Genomic DNA, 15,110 nt, shown 5'->3' with positions numbered 1-15,110 from the left:
ATTCAGATTGAGCTATTCGTCAGATTATTAACGGATTATTAGGTTGCATGTAAACATGGCTACTGACAGGAAACACAGTAGCTCACAGAAAGCTTCGCTTCTACACGCTTAAAAAAGGTGCTTCTTCAAGGGTTCTCATTTATGAACCGTCCTTAAGGAGAAATTTCTTCGGCGTCGTCTTCCACTTATGTTTCAGCCGTGTAGCAAAAGATGGTTCTTCAAGGGTTCTTTAGTAATCACAAAAGTTCTATTTAAAATCATGAGTTCTATATTTTATGCTGAAATGATTCTGTGCATGGTGGAATGGTTCTCCAGAGAATGTGTTACAAATGGCTCTATATAGAACGAAAAGGGGTTCTGTTATTGTTGTGATGCCAAGCTTGTAACAAAAGCAGGACCCTTTTTGGTGCTATATAGAACCATATTCAACACGTTCTCCTTCAATCTGAAGAACCATTTCACCATGCAAAGGTCGGTTTATGCAAGCAAATGTTTTGGAGGATTTAAGGAAGGGGCAGTCACCAAATTCCAGAGTCCAAAATCTGGGGCCAAGCATTGAATGACTTTCCTATTTCTAGTCTGACCACTGGTCAGATTGTGGAGTTACATATGAATGGCTGAAAGTAAAAGGTCAGGTAGACAGTCTAGACCATGGAAAGAGGAGGCAAAGCAATGCTGATAAAAATATTAGGTATGAGCTGATCACTTTGTGTGCAGGTTGTTTTGGCCAAGTTTTAAATAAACAAATATGCTATATATCCAAAAATCTGTAGGTACCTGCTTGTCCGTTTATTCTGAAATGAAGGTGTTAATAGTGAGTCTGTGCTGCAGTGACAGCCTCTACTCTTCTGGGAAGGCTGGAGATGTTGAACATTGCTGTGAGGTCAGGTACTGATGTTGGATGGTCAGTTCTGGATCACTAACTCATCCCAAAGGTACTGGATGGAGCTCCATCACTTCAAAGAGCACAGTTCCACTGCTCCACAGTCCAATGCTTGGGGGCTGAAAATAAGCCACTGGTCAAAGTTTACACCAATATTTTGGACAGTTTGTAAAATTGTGACAATTACACCAACAATGGTAATGATTAAAATAGCATACTTTACCCTGCAGTTATTTAGAGCATGTCATTTCAGTCTTTTAAATCAGATGTGTCAGGGAATGGGGTGGCGAAAATGTCTACAGTGAATGCTAACATATGCCTTGGTGGCTTGTTAAGATTTTTCCATTTTCTTTGCCTTATGCATGAAATGAAATCTGAGACCATGGCAGTGAATGACTTGCCCAGAGGAAAGCCAGTATATTATGAAAAGTTGTGGACCGAGAACTGATCCCTGAGGCACACCTTCAGTAATAGAGGCAGTGGAGGACTGGTGTTTTCCAGTTGTGATAAAATATGATCTGCGACTGAATAAAAAGAATTGTGTCTGCACAGCCACCTGAGAAGAAACTGGGCAGAACTAATGAGTCAAAAAAGCATTAAAGCTGTACTTTTGGCAAATTTGAGGAATTGGCGGCCTCTCTGGTGGAAATATGTAACTGCACAAAATATGCGAAGTAACATATTGTAATGCAGGTTGTGCTGCAGTCCCCTTCCCCGAGCAGATTAATCTGAACTGTTCTTTTTCATAAGTATGAATATGTTACCTGCTTCACCACTGATAACTAATAGCTAACATTACTATTCATTCAATAGCTCGATATCAAGTGTCCATTACTTATGTAAAACTCCATGCCCTTTCCACATTAAAAAACAAGGAGTGTCCCCTAGTTACAGTGGTGTTTCCATAATTCTTCACCAAATCTGTACAGAAAATATTGCATGCCGGCCGTAGATGATGATCAGTGGGACGGTCTCTCCAGGTTAGAGTTAGCTTGGCTGTTCTAATCTAATATTTAAGTGATACTTAATGATACTGGGGGTTAGGTGTCTTGCTCAAGGACACCTCAGTCATGGACTGTCAGTGCTGGGGATCGAACCAGTAACCTTCTGGTCACAGGACCAGTTCCCTAACCTCCAGCCCACGACTGCCCCCACTATGTCTAGTCATTTTAGCCTAATTTTACTGCAGCGATTCACTTTGAGACAAGCTTAAGCTCCAAAGCATGTCCACGTTCATTTTCTCTTCTATTCATGTACAGTAAATAAAAGATGATCTGTGTGGTAAAGCTAGCATCACAGTGTGTAGCAGAGAAATAACACAGGCAGTTTCTTAACAAACCTCTCGCTGGTAACAACGTTTTAAACATGAACTCTAGTTTTCCATTGTATTTTGCAAGTTGCTCATGGGTAAATACGTCCTGTCTTATTCTCTCAGCTCTTTTACCAAAATGTAGTATAGTTGGTTAGTATTGCCTGTGGAGTTTGGGTCCTGTTTGTAGTTTTGGCTTTGGCAAAACCCAAAGTCTAACTGATGTTTACACTGTACATTTGTATAATACACTTTGTATTTGCTGTCAAAAACATTTTGCCCTTTTTGCCTCATTATTAAATTTTACACACATTCACATTACATACAGACCACATGGCCTGACCCCAGACCATATGGCCCAACCCCAGATCACACGACCTGAGCCTAGACCACACTGCCTGATCCTAGACCACACTGTCTGACACTAGAGACCACATGGCCTGACCTCAAACCATACAGCCTGACCCCAGACCACATGTCCTGACATTATACCACAAGGTCTGACCCCAGACCACATGACCCAACCCTAGATTTATACAGCCTGACTATAGACTGACAGCCTGACTATAGAACCCAGACCACACTGCCCGACCCCAGACCACACGACCTGAGCCTAGACCACACTGCCTGACCATAGACCACATGGTCTGACTCTAGAGACCACATGGCCTGACCTCAGACCATGCTGCCTGACCTCAGACCACATGGCCTGACCCTAGATCACACGGCCTGACCATAGACCACACAACCTCACCATGTCGTAACATACTTATTGAGAAGCGACAGTGAAAATCAAACATTTTCAGAAAGCTTGGTGTCTTAAAACTTTTGACAGTCAGTGATGTTTTTAGTCAGCGTCTCAGAACTCCTGTTCATTACCAGGCGCTTGCAGCCTTTACTGCCCCAGGTTTTGGCTCCTCTGCCGTGTTTGAGCACCACCGTCTTGTGTAATGGCTTTTCAACTAACTGTGATGAATGCGTTCATTCAATATGCATGTGATGCAGTGTGTAGGGAAGAGAGATGGAAGAGATTCTGCTCTGTACTGCCAGAGCATCGCCTTCTACCCCCCACCATGGCTGGGTGGTTTGATCCATCATTATTGAGAGTGGATGTCGTACCGGAGCGACGGGGGATGCAGGGGGGCACTCCCTAATCCCAACGCCATATAATTCTGCTAGAAAAGAGGATTAGTACCAACCAGTGGGCAGAGGCTGTGACAAGATTTAAATCATACGCTCTATCTCTCCCCTCATCTGCTGTCTTCATCGTCATCGTCATCGTCATCATAACATAATCACACCTTCTTCTGTCGTCTCTGACCTGATAATCCTGCTGTTCCCCCTCCACAGCCTCTGCGGCCATCAGGCTGTGGGGCTCTGGAACATTTGCGACACAATCACACCGGCAGGATTTGACTGGCAGGTCATTTGTGAAGTTGTCCAAACAGGTTTCATGATGGTCAAGCTGAAGCTGAGCTTGCTGTCTCTCTCTCTCTCTCTCTCTCTCTCTCTCTCTCTCTCTCTCTCTCATTCTCTCTCTAATTCTCTTTCTGTTTTGGCAGAAATGAAGGCACTGCCTGATCACGCAAAGCAGAACCAGGCCAACACAGTATATTAGTGATGCACGACGATACTGGAGTGCCAGCAGATAATTCCTTTAAAAGCATTATCAGTGTCTGACCAATATTTGGATGTATTTAAGATTAGACGATGTATTTATTCTACACTAGACGAACAAAACAAGATGAAATATGTGCATTTTATTCATTTTACTGTCCACTCTTAAAAAAGATGATACCTCAAGGCTTCTTTAGGAAACCCATTGGTCCTATGTAGAACCCTTTATGGAACACATTGTCCGTCAATATGAAGAACCGTTTTACCATGCAAACAATCTTTTAAGCTTGAAATGGTGCTTCATACTGAAGGACAATGTGCTCTGTATGGTTCTACATAGAACCCTTTTGACAAGCTTGACATAACAATAGCGCAACCCTTTTTGTTGCTCTATAGAAACATATACATCACCTTCTCCTTCAATCCAAAGAAGCCTCTGCTTGATGATGCAAAACAAACATATTGCTGGCAAAGAGCAACATTCTGTTTGTTTATCATTATGACAATGTTGCAATATTGATTTACCTAAAGTTTGGACAATGCAAATGAGCTTAGATCAGGGTCGGTAACATGCAGCTCCTGAGCATGCAGCTCTTTTACTGCCCTGTTGCGGCTCCTCAGCTGAATTAGATTAGTAGGTAATAATAAAATCATCCTCCTTTACAGTAAAATAAAGCTCTGCTGATCGTTCAACAAGGTTTAACAGTAAATGGTCTTAAACTCTGAGTTAATGTAGAACTACTAATTCGCCCTTTAACCCTGAAGATCAGCACAGGCTGCTGGTCACCATAGCAACACATACAACAGTCTCGTCCAGTTAGTAGCTGCGAAATGGCAAAGAGAGAGATTTAAGATGAACATCGATAATTTGGTCATGAGCCTGAAGTCCATTTAAATGGTGCAGCAGTTACATTCTGGCACCTCAGGCACCATTTAAGGTGGAACAGGAAAGTTTGAGCAAGAAGCTGGTGAATAAGAAGTGACTTCAGCCTCAAAAAATTTGAACTTTACGACATTTTACAAGAAACTGTTCCACTTTTGAGAAAAGGTTTCCTGCTGGAGATGCGAGAAAAGCAGCTACAGCTGAGCTGTAGTGAGTTTGTGAAGTCTGTGTTTTCATTTATATTATATTTTTGTCTTTACTAGCACATTAACACACAGTGAGACATATTCAGCTAAGATGGTGAAATGGATATAAAATGTTGTGGTTATCAAGCTGGTTTAATGTTTGTGGAAAGGACAAAACGGCTCTTCTTAGCATTTGGGTTGCGACCCCTGGCCTAGATTGTCAGAAAAAAAAGGTACATTAATGGGTGTGATGGAGATTTACTTTTTTTTGCATGATATGTTTTGGCTTACTGTAAATAAATTTTTAATTAAACTGTAATTAAAATCTCATTTTTAATAGGGAAGCATTGATAACAATACTGGTATCCGGTATCATCCGCATACCGTGCTAATCTTGTCGTAAATTCATCAATACCAACATCCGATACCCGCTGATACTATCAAACACTAAGTAGCAGCACCAAAGAATAAAGTATTTGTGAAGAATAAATACACAGTACTGTATTTTGACTCTGTATCTTTGTTTTAACTTTATTTAAGCTCCAGAAATAATATAACAGATTTTTTCAAGCCATGTGAACAGCTTTCTCTCTCATTACTCCCAGCCATCTCATCCTCGTCTTCTTTTTATTTCTCTTACGGCAAGACATAATGACACTATAGTACCAACTTTTCTTATAACCATATTTTAAGCCGACATATTTCTTAAGTAGTTTTGAACTGTAATACACCACGATTCCGTGTGACATGAGCCAAGTGTGCACTGTCTAATGAACAAATGACTCAAGCTGGAAGTGAAGGAGGCTCAGCTCACTCAGAGAGTTTTACTGACTCCATGGAGGTCAAACACAAAGTTGCTGGTCACTTTAAACATTCTACCATGACAGATTCCCACCAGGAATTCACTCAATGGTTTTAACTCATTTGTAGACACACAATCACAATCAAAACCACTTTCCCAAAACAGGTTTGGTATGAATGCACCTTGTAGGCTAGAAAAACGGAGGAGAAAAAGTTTACATTTGCTACCAAAGTCTGTTTATTGAACTGTTTATTGCGTGAACCTGTCTAAACATTAATACAGTCACAGAGACAGTGTTAGCAGTTCTGCCCAGTTTCTCTGTATTTCCGCACTGTATTATCACAAAGATAGACACAGATACAGTAACGCTGGACAAAGTCAACAGCTTTGGTGAAAAAAGTGCCAAAGGCAAAGCAGTACTCTGGTTCGTTTTGTTCATCCTCAGGCTGAAGTTTCTTTTAAGAGATTATTTTCTGAGTGTTTTAGTGTCTTTAGCAGCTCATGTGGGCGGCACACATTCAAAAAGCCAGTTTGCGCCAGCTGTCCACGTAAACACTTCTGCTGCTAAGTGAACAAAGATTCCTTCTGGTGGCACCAGAGAGGATTCAGACTGCAGCTATTTACATAAAAACAAAATTCAAACACACTTCAAATGCTAAATATCTCATGATTGTCAAAATGCTGTACATAAACAACCAAAACAAAACTTCAGATTTAAACAACGTAAATGCAGCAAAAATTTTAACATTGTGTTAACACTCATCAGAAACATACAGTTGTACGCAAAAGCCTGGAAAATCATTTACATAATGTTTTTTTTTCCAATATGTTAAACTGAAAGTAAATAAATAGACGTTTTCTCTACAATTCGCAGAAAAAATGTCGTTTTTAAGTGGAAAAAAATGAACAAAATGACATTTGAGAGGGGTGTTCAAAACCACCTCCCTGTATCTGCACTCATCGTCCACTGTATCAGCTCCACTGACCATATAGTTTTACTTTGTAGTTCTACAGTTACAGACTGTAGTCCATCTGTTTCTCTGATACTTTGTTACCCCCTTTTACCCTGTTCTTCAGTGGTCAGGACCCCCATAGACCCTCACAGAGCAGGTACTATTTGGGTGGTGGATCATTCTCAGCACTGCAGTAAAACTGACGTGGTGGTGGTGTGTAAGTGTGTGTTGTGCTGATACGAGTGGATCAGACACAGCAGTGCTGCTGGACTTTTTAAACACTGTGTCCACTCACTGTCCACTCTATTAGACACTCCTACCTTGTCGGTCCACCTTGTAGATGTAAAGTCAGAGACGACAGCTCATCTGCTGCTGCACAGTTTGTGTTGGTCATCCTCTAGTCCTTCATCAGTGGTCACAGGAAGCTGTTGGCTGGATATTTTTGGTTGGTGGACTATTCTCAGTCCAGCAGTGACACTGAGGTGTTTAAAAACTCCAGCAGCACTGCTGAGTCTGATCCACTCATACCAGCACAACACACACTAACGCACAACCACCACGTCAGTGTTACTGCAATGACCCACCACCCAAATAGTACCTCCTCTGTGAGGGTCCATGGGGGTCCTGACCACTGAAGAACAGGGTAAAAGGGGGTAACAGAGTATCAGAGAAACAGATGGACTACAGTCTGTAACTGTAGAACTACAAAGTGCAGCTATACAGTAAGTGGAGATGATAAAATGGACAATGAGGGTAGAAACAAGGAGGTGGACTTAATATTAGTATATATAAACAATAGAACAGCAGCAAAATTGCCAGCATTGTATTAAACCTCTAACTGTAGATCTAAGAGCAGTGCAGCTGTATAGAGATTTTACATTGTATGGCCTTAAGCTGCATTAATCTCTTCCACTTGCGCCACTGATGTGGGTTTAAGGTCCACAGGCCTGCATTTTCACAGCCGATCTCTTAAAAGTACCTAGCCTGAGCGGTTCATTTCTTGAACAGTCTCTAGGAGGAAAAGCTCAGCAGGGTCTTATTTGTGCAGCATCATCACGGCAATATTTCCACATTGATTAAAAAGCTCCGTGGTACCGAGCGAACAGTTCCTATCCATAAATCCCTAAATGCAGCATCCAAATGCGCACCAGGCAGTGCCCATCTGCACCGACAGAGTTTCATTAAGCTTGGATATTTCCATTGAGCCGACTCCATCTCCATTCAACAGCCAGCGCTCGGTCTAATCAATAAATCAATCTCCCAAAATGTTTCCATGTAGATGTGACAACCATGCAAGTGCTAAATAAACCCATCGCAGATCAAATGCTGCCCACGCCAATCAAAGTCTTCCATCCCTTTGGTTTGAGAGGTCGCTACAATTGAAAAGTTTGGAATCTACATTTTAAATAATATAAAACTAATTTGATAAATGTATAAACTGACTCTAATATGCTCGACCTCTTCAGCCTCACAGGTTTCAGAAAGTCCGAAAAAAATCTGAAAAATTAAGGCATGGATGTTTCCAGAATGCAGATGCTAAAATGACTGAGAAAGTCTAATAAAAGGTGAATGTCCAAAATAAGGTTACAATAACATTAAGGTCCAGAATGGAGTTCTAATACAATTCATTTCCACAATGAATGTCTAATATTGAAAATCAGTATCAGAATCGGGTTCAGAACCAGATACAGATTCAGAATTAATATCAGTATTGAATTCAGTATCAGAATCAGAATCGATGTCGGTATCAGAGTCAGTATTAGAACCAGAAAAAGACTGAGAATTAATATCAGTATTGAATTCAATATCACTAGAAGTATCAGAATCAGATTCAGAATCAATGATCAGAGCCTGAAAATCTGTACCCGAATTACATTCAGATTCAGTGTCAGAATCAGAACCAATGTCAGCAACAGAGTCACTATTAGAATCAGAATCAGTATCAGCATCACATTTAGATTCAGAATCAGCATCAGATTCATAATCAGTATCCATACCTGAATCAGAATCATATAAAGAATCTATGTGAGAATCAGATTAAGATTCAGTATCAGAATTCGATTCAGAATCAGTATCAGAATCAGAAATTGGGCTTCACATCACTAAATCCAGTAAACGTCTCCTCACCAGGTCAGACTGATAGAGCTGTAGAGCTGTAGTCATATCACTGTGAGAGTGTGTGGACTCATCAGCACACCAACTCCAGTTTGAACAGCCTGCAGAGACACCAGGTGTGTGTGTGTGATGGGAGGAGGGGTAAGGGGTGTGTTATCTTCCAGCTCTTTAAACATCAGAATAAGAACATGGACACAGAACAAACAGTGCACACACACACACACACACACACACACACACACACACACACACACAAACATATATCATGTCCAGACAAACTGGTTACACCCCTCTGTTTCAGCACAGAGTGATTAGTCCTAATTAGCATTACAGTAATAGAGTTATTATTACTCCACATTTGATTCATTTATGATTTAAATATAATTACATAATTACACATACAGCACTGCTCCAAAGTCTCCTATCAATCATTTTATAAGACCCTCCCCTTCATCCCATAACTCCGCCCCATCTCCTTCTGCTTGGCTCGGAAAGCATGGTGTAGAAAGCCAGTTTAGAAAATCTTTCTACTATGAATCAAATGGATAAATATCACTCAGAGAGCAGGTAAAATATTGCATTTGATGAACCACTTTAATAGAGGTGCATGTAGTTCTAGTCCTGTAGTTCTAGCCATGCTTACATGCAGCCTAATAATCTGTTAATAATCCGACTAATAGCTCAATCGGAATAGAATACGTCCATGTAAACACCTCAATCGGAATAGTCTAGTCTGATGGAGACCACTCAGATTATAGTTTCTATCCGACTGATCGAGGTGAGTAATTCTGTAAATAATCAGTTAAATAGAAGAATAATATCAGTGTAAACGTCTGTATCTGATTACGTTCCCTATCAGAAAGTTTAAGTCTGTTCTGCATGTGTGTCATTTCATAGTGAGAGCTTATACTTTTCAACACGGCGGAGCAGAAACTGGTCTGCAGAGGAGACGAAGTTTATGCTCTGGTCTTTAAAAGATGGCGGTGGGATAGACGTCCAGTTTATGTGTCTCAGAACACGACGTCTTCCTCTCGGCCTTCTTTAATAAGGACGTGTGTTTTCCTGAGTCTGGCATCATTTTAAAGGAATTAAAAACACAAGCACTGCTCACTGCTGCTCATCTCACTCTGACTGGACCTCATGTGATGCTCGTTGTCATGGTAACATCTACACTAAGTGGTTTTGTAAGTATGCATGACATTTTGGATCTGGTTACTTGTTGTGTGGGTGTAAACAGAAATTTTCATCAGATTCTTGAGTAGAGTGAGAATAAACACCTCAGTCTGAAGCTGTAATTGGAATGTGTTCAATCAGATTGGCAAAAATCATTGCATGTGAACAAAGCCAATGCTAACTAGATGAGAGTGAAGCTGACATCTTATTCACAGGTTCTCAAATGTTCTGTTCCACCTTTAATGCTGCTGTAAAGTCTGCTTGGCACTGATGGAAAAACTCTTGGGAGCTCATTACAAAAAAAAAAAAAAATCAGGAAAAAACACTCGTTACTATTTTCACAGCAGAAAATCGGTATAGACCAAATGTTTACAGGTTTCAGCTTCACTATCAAGGAGCTGAATTTCCTAGTGAGCTGATATAATCCTGCTCACCAAAAGAGGCACAGGAATCTGATGCCAAGTCCAGCCAAAAGGAGCAGTATTTGGGTATTTGGGGTGTAATTGGATAGGTAGGTGCACTGGGGTCCATGATGCAGGGGTCTTGTGGTGACCAGGCCTAGTATAATCTTTATAGGAGCCCTCATATAGATACTGACACAATTATACACTCACAACTTATTTCCAAACCAACTTACAGTTCCTCTTCCACCAACACTACACAAACAGAGCTGACGTCTATTTATCTCCCTCTTATTCATAATGCAGCTCAACCATTATTATCACTTTTAAATGGATCGTCCACGAGCTGCAGCATCATATATTCATTATTTAAACCTCTGAAGTTGTAAATAGGTAGTCTAATGTAAACATGCAGGTAAATGTAAGAAGCTGGTGGGTGGGGTATCATGTGTCGAAAGCACAAACTAGTTTGAGACATAACAATAGTTGGTAAACAGACAAACTACATTTCCATTTTTTATTTATTTAAAGTAACTTTCATAAGAGGGGCGGTGGTTGCACTGGGGCCATAAGATGCTAGTTATACTACAGGCAGGAGCTAAAGAAATGTTTACACTAAAGTTGGTTTAAGATAGCTATTTTTATTTCTCAGTACCTCGGCATTACCTATCCATGCAAACCCAGCTCTCTGTTCGCTGAATAGAGACCGTGTGCTTTTCAAGCTGATCCCTGTGGAAGATTAGTGAGGGTGAAAAAGCTGGCGTACGACTGCAGGTCTGCTAATGTGTGATAGACCAGAGTAAGGACATATTGGTGTGGTTTGAGGCCTCCTGTAGAGTCTCTGTCCCCAGGTAGCGTGGTGCTAGCCGTCTTTCTGAGTGATTGCCCAGTGGAGTGACCTTGGCGCCTTAGTGTATCAGGCTTACCCGTTCAGCGTCGGGCTCGGGACCACAGCTCCTCACTCTTCGCTCATCAATCACACACCTGCAGTCTCACCTCCACTGTCTGTTAGAATTGTTAAACGAAACAAAATGAATATCAGAATCAGTGTCAGAAAGCTAGATCAGAATCAGTATTAGTGTCAGAGTAAGCATCAAAATCAATACCAGGAGCTGATTCGGTATCAGAATCAGAATCAGATTCAGTATTTGTATAAGAATGAGTATCAGAATCTGGGTCAGAATGAGAATCAGTTTCAGAATCAGAACGAGACCCAATATCAGAATCAGCATCAGATTTTGAACATGAATCAGCATCAGAATCTGAACATGAATCAGAATCAGAATCAGCATCAGAATTTGAACGTGAATCCGAATCAGCAAAGGCATCAGAATAAGAGTCAGTATCAGCATGACGATCAAAATCAGTATCTGTATTAGAATCTGTGTCAGGCTTAGAATCAGAATCAGAATCAGAACGAGAATCAATATCAGTGTCAGTATCACAATCAAAATCAGCAAAGTCTGTATCAATATCTATATCAGAATCAGAATCAGTATAAGAATCATAATCAGAATGAAAATCAATATCATAATCAGCATCAGACTCTGAATGTGAATCAGGATCAGCACCAGAAAAAGTATCAGTATCAGAATCATTATGACAATGAGAATTAGTATTAGAATCAGTACCAGTATGAATATCAAAGACAGAAGCAGAATCAGCATCACAATCACTACCAAATTAAATCAGTATCAAAATCAGAATTGGAACAAGAATCAAGAAACAGCATCTGAATCTGAATGTGAATCAGAATCAATATCAAAATCAGAATCAAAATCAATATCAGTATCAGAATCAGTATCAAAATCAGCATCAGTATCATAATCAAAATCAGTTTCATAATCAAAATCTGTATCAGAATCAAAATCTGTTACAGAGGCAAATTCAGTATCTGTGTCAGAATAAGGATCAGTATCAGAGTCAGAATCAGAATAAGGATCAGTATCAGAATCAGAATCTAAATCAGTATCAGAATCATAATCAGAACGAAAATCAATATCAGAATCAGTATCAAAATCTAAATGTGAATCAGAATTAGCAACAGAAGCAGAATCAGCATCTGAATCACTATCAGTATCAAAATCAGAATCAGAACAAGAATCAATATCAGAAACAGCATCTGAATCTGAACATGAATCAGAATCAGTATCAGAATAAGAATCAATATCAGCATCACAATCAAAATAAGCATCAAAATCTGTATCAATATCTCTTTCTGAATCAGCATCAGAATCAAAATCAATATCAGTATCAGTATCATTATCAGTATCAGTATCAGTATCAGTATCAGTATTAGTATCAGTAGCAGAATCAGAATCAGTATCAATATCAGTATCAAAATCAGTATCAGTATCAGAATCATAATCATGAGCAAAATAATGCTTGACTGTTGAAAGAACAAGAAAATTGCAGATTTCATTAAACAATACAGTGCCTGTATTTTATGCTACAGGTGCAAAATATCAACTGTAAATCAAAAAGAGCACAAATACCACTTCTTCTCACTTTTCTCTCACTGTAAAGCAAAGAACTGTTAAAACTGCCCTTATTATTCTCTGTACTGTACAGCTGTACACTCACTCTGTCACACACAGGCTCCCCTGGATCCATATTCTCTTTTAAATTAGTTACTTGGAGAATAATAATTACACATTCCTTGCTTACAAAGCAACAGTAAAGCAATGTGAGGCAATGAAAAACCCTATATGGGTTTAGGAATCAGAAATCTGGTTTAAGTATGTAGTGAATCCACCCCACAGGTGTGTCTCTATGGATTACACTGTATTAACATAATCCATAGAGACCCACAGAGAAAAGTCAGCTGTAGTAAATGTATGAAAATCTGATGCATCATGCACTGCAACAGTAAAGCCACACAGTGAAAACTACAGCCTCTATTCCCTGCAGCAGAGAAACCCTCACAGACCTGCAGTGCATCATGTTCAACACGTTCTGCTAACTTAGAGAACCTGAACTCCACCAGAACCAGTGACACAGAACACCCTTACCTTAATCTCTGGATCTCGCTCAGGAGCCGCACAGTCCTCTCCTTTAGCGCCGGAGGGTCCTGCTCCAACAGAGCAATGCAGAGAGTGAGAGAGAGAGAGAGAGAGAGAGAGAGAGAGAGAGAGAGGAAAGAAGAAGCAAGGTGGGGGTGTGTTGGGGAGTGGAGGAAGGAAGAGAGACAAAGGCAGTGAGCAGAGAAAAAGCAAGAGAGAGAGAGAGAGAGAGTGAGAGAGAGGAATAAAGATAGTGAGGAAAGAAGACGCAAAAGAAAGAGAGAGAGAGAGAGAGAGTGAGAGAGAGGAATAAAGATAGTGAGGAAAGAAGACGCAAAAGAAAGAGGGAGAGAGAGGAATAGAGAGAGAGAGAAACAGGGTAAAGAGAGAGAGTGATGAGAGAGAAAGGGAAGAGACACGAGAGAAACTGGGAAAAGAAAGAGAGAGAGACAGAGAGAGGGAGGGAGCGGGAGAGAAACAGTGGGGAAAGAGCAAAAGAGAGTGAGAGGAAAAAGAGAGCGAGGAGAAAGAAAGGTAGGGGAAGAGAGAGAAACTAGGAAAAGAAAGAGTGAGAGTATGATAAAAAAGAGACACAGAGAGATAAAGAGAAAGGCAAGAGAGAGAAGAAGAGAGTGTGGAGAGAGGAAGAGAGGGAGAGAGCAAAGAAGAGAGAGAGAAGGAGAGAGGGAGAGAGTGAGTGAGAGAGAGAGAGAGAAAGAGAGAGGGGGAGAAGCAGGGGAAGAGAGAGAAACTGGGAAAAGAAAGAGAGAGAGGTGAAAAGAAAGGGAAGAGAGATAAGAAGAGAGTGTGGGGGAGGGAGAGAGGAAAGGAAAGAGAGAGAGAGAGAGAGAGAGAGAGAGAGAGAGAGAGAGAGAGAGAGAGAGAGAGAGAGTATCTGATGCAGTCTGTGCGAGGGGTGAATGCTAATCAGATGAAGGCCTTTCCTCACGCACATCACACCCCGACATTCCCGGCACAGTCGGCAGTGAGCGGGATTCTCCTGCAGGGAAGCCTGAGCTTCACACTATGCCAGTTTAGTAGATCAGCACATTTAGCTGGTTTGGCATTATTACTATTATTAATAATTCACTTGAAACGCTCATATTCTTCATGTTTCCTGTGTCTTATTTTTTCTCCTTAAACTGACTTATAGTGTGTGTGTAAAAATGGCCATAATTCATTTTTATAGGACCTTTTACAGCCTTTCTTATTCACTTAGCATTAAACAGTTTCTGTTACTGTGCCTTTAAGACTGATATATGTAAATGAGATCTGTTCTGATTGGCTGCTCTATATTGCACCTCCTTTAAAGAGCAGTCCGGGCTGAAACACTCCTAACAACTACGGCATATATGGGTGGAGCTAAACTGCTGTAGTGTGAATGTATGTGAATGTGATAAATGTATTGGCTTTTGTGACATCACAAAAACAGAGAATTGGAAATGGGCTCTGTTTCTATGCATGGACTGTATGGACTGGGTAGGGAGCACTATGTTTTTTTAAAACGCTTTAACAATGTTTACACACTACATCAAACTAGTCTTCGATGGTTTCAATAGTTTATTTCATACTGAGGTGCTGGTAGTCAATATTAAAGGAACTGTACAAGAAAAAAATACAGATTTCACCAAATTTTGCTTCTTTAGTTTAGCGCTGGTGGTAACACTAGAAGTCAATAGTCACCCAGATCCTCAAAACTTCTCCAACCTCACTCAAACCACGCCCAGGTCTTTATTAAGGTGAAGCAGACCTTCGGATGTGGTTTAGGACACAGAATAATTTACAGT

At 40.5% G+C, this 15,110-nt stretch overlaps 1 protein-coding gene across 1 annotated transcript in view; it reads right to left on the bottom strand.

Moving 5' to 3' along the window:
• The window catches only part of sv2bb (synaptic vesicle glycoprotein 2Bb), a 91,119-nt gene extending 77,635 nt beyond the window's left edge, over positions 1-13,484 (bottom strand). Inside the window, exons 1-2 of the mRNA XM_037540780.1 lie at positions 13,333-13,484; positions 11,248-11,326 (exon numbers count right to left, since the gene is read on the bottom strand). The gene's annotated coding sequence lies outside the window, so the exon portion shown is untranslated. The remainder of the gene's footprint in view (positions 1-11,247; positions 11,327-13,332) is intronic.
• Positions 13,485-15,110: the final 1,626 nt, after the last annotated feature.

Source organism: Pygocentrus nattereri, chromosome 8 (genome assembly GCF_015220715.1).
Source record: "Pygocentrus nattereri isolate fPygNat1 chromosome 8, fPygNat1.pri, whole genome shotgun sequence".
NCBI lineage: Eukaryota > Metazoa > Chordata > Actinopteri > Characiformes > Serrasalmidae > Pygocentrus > Pygocentrus nattereri.
This window is presented reverse-complemented; position numbering and strand designations above follow the sequence as displayed.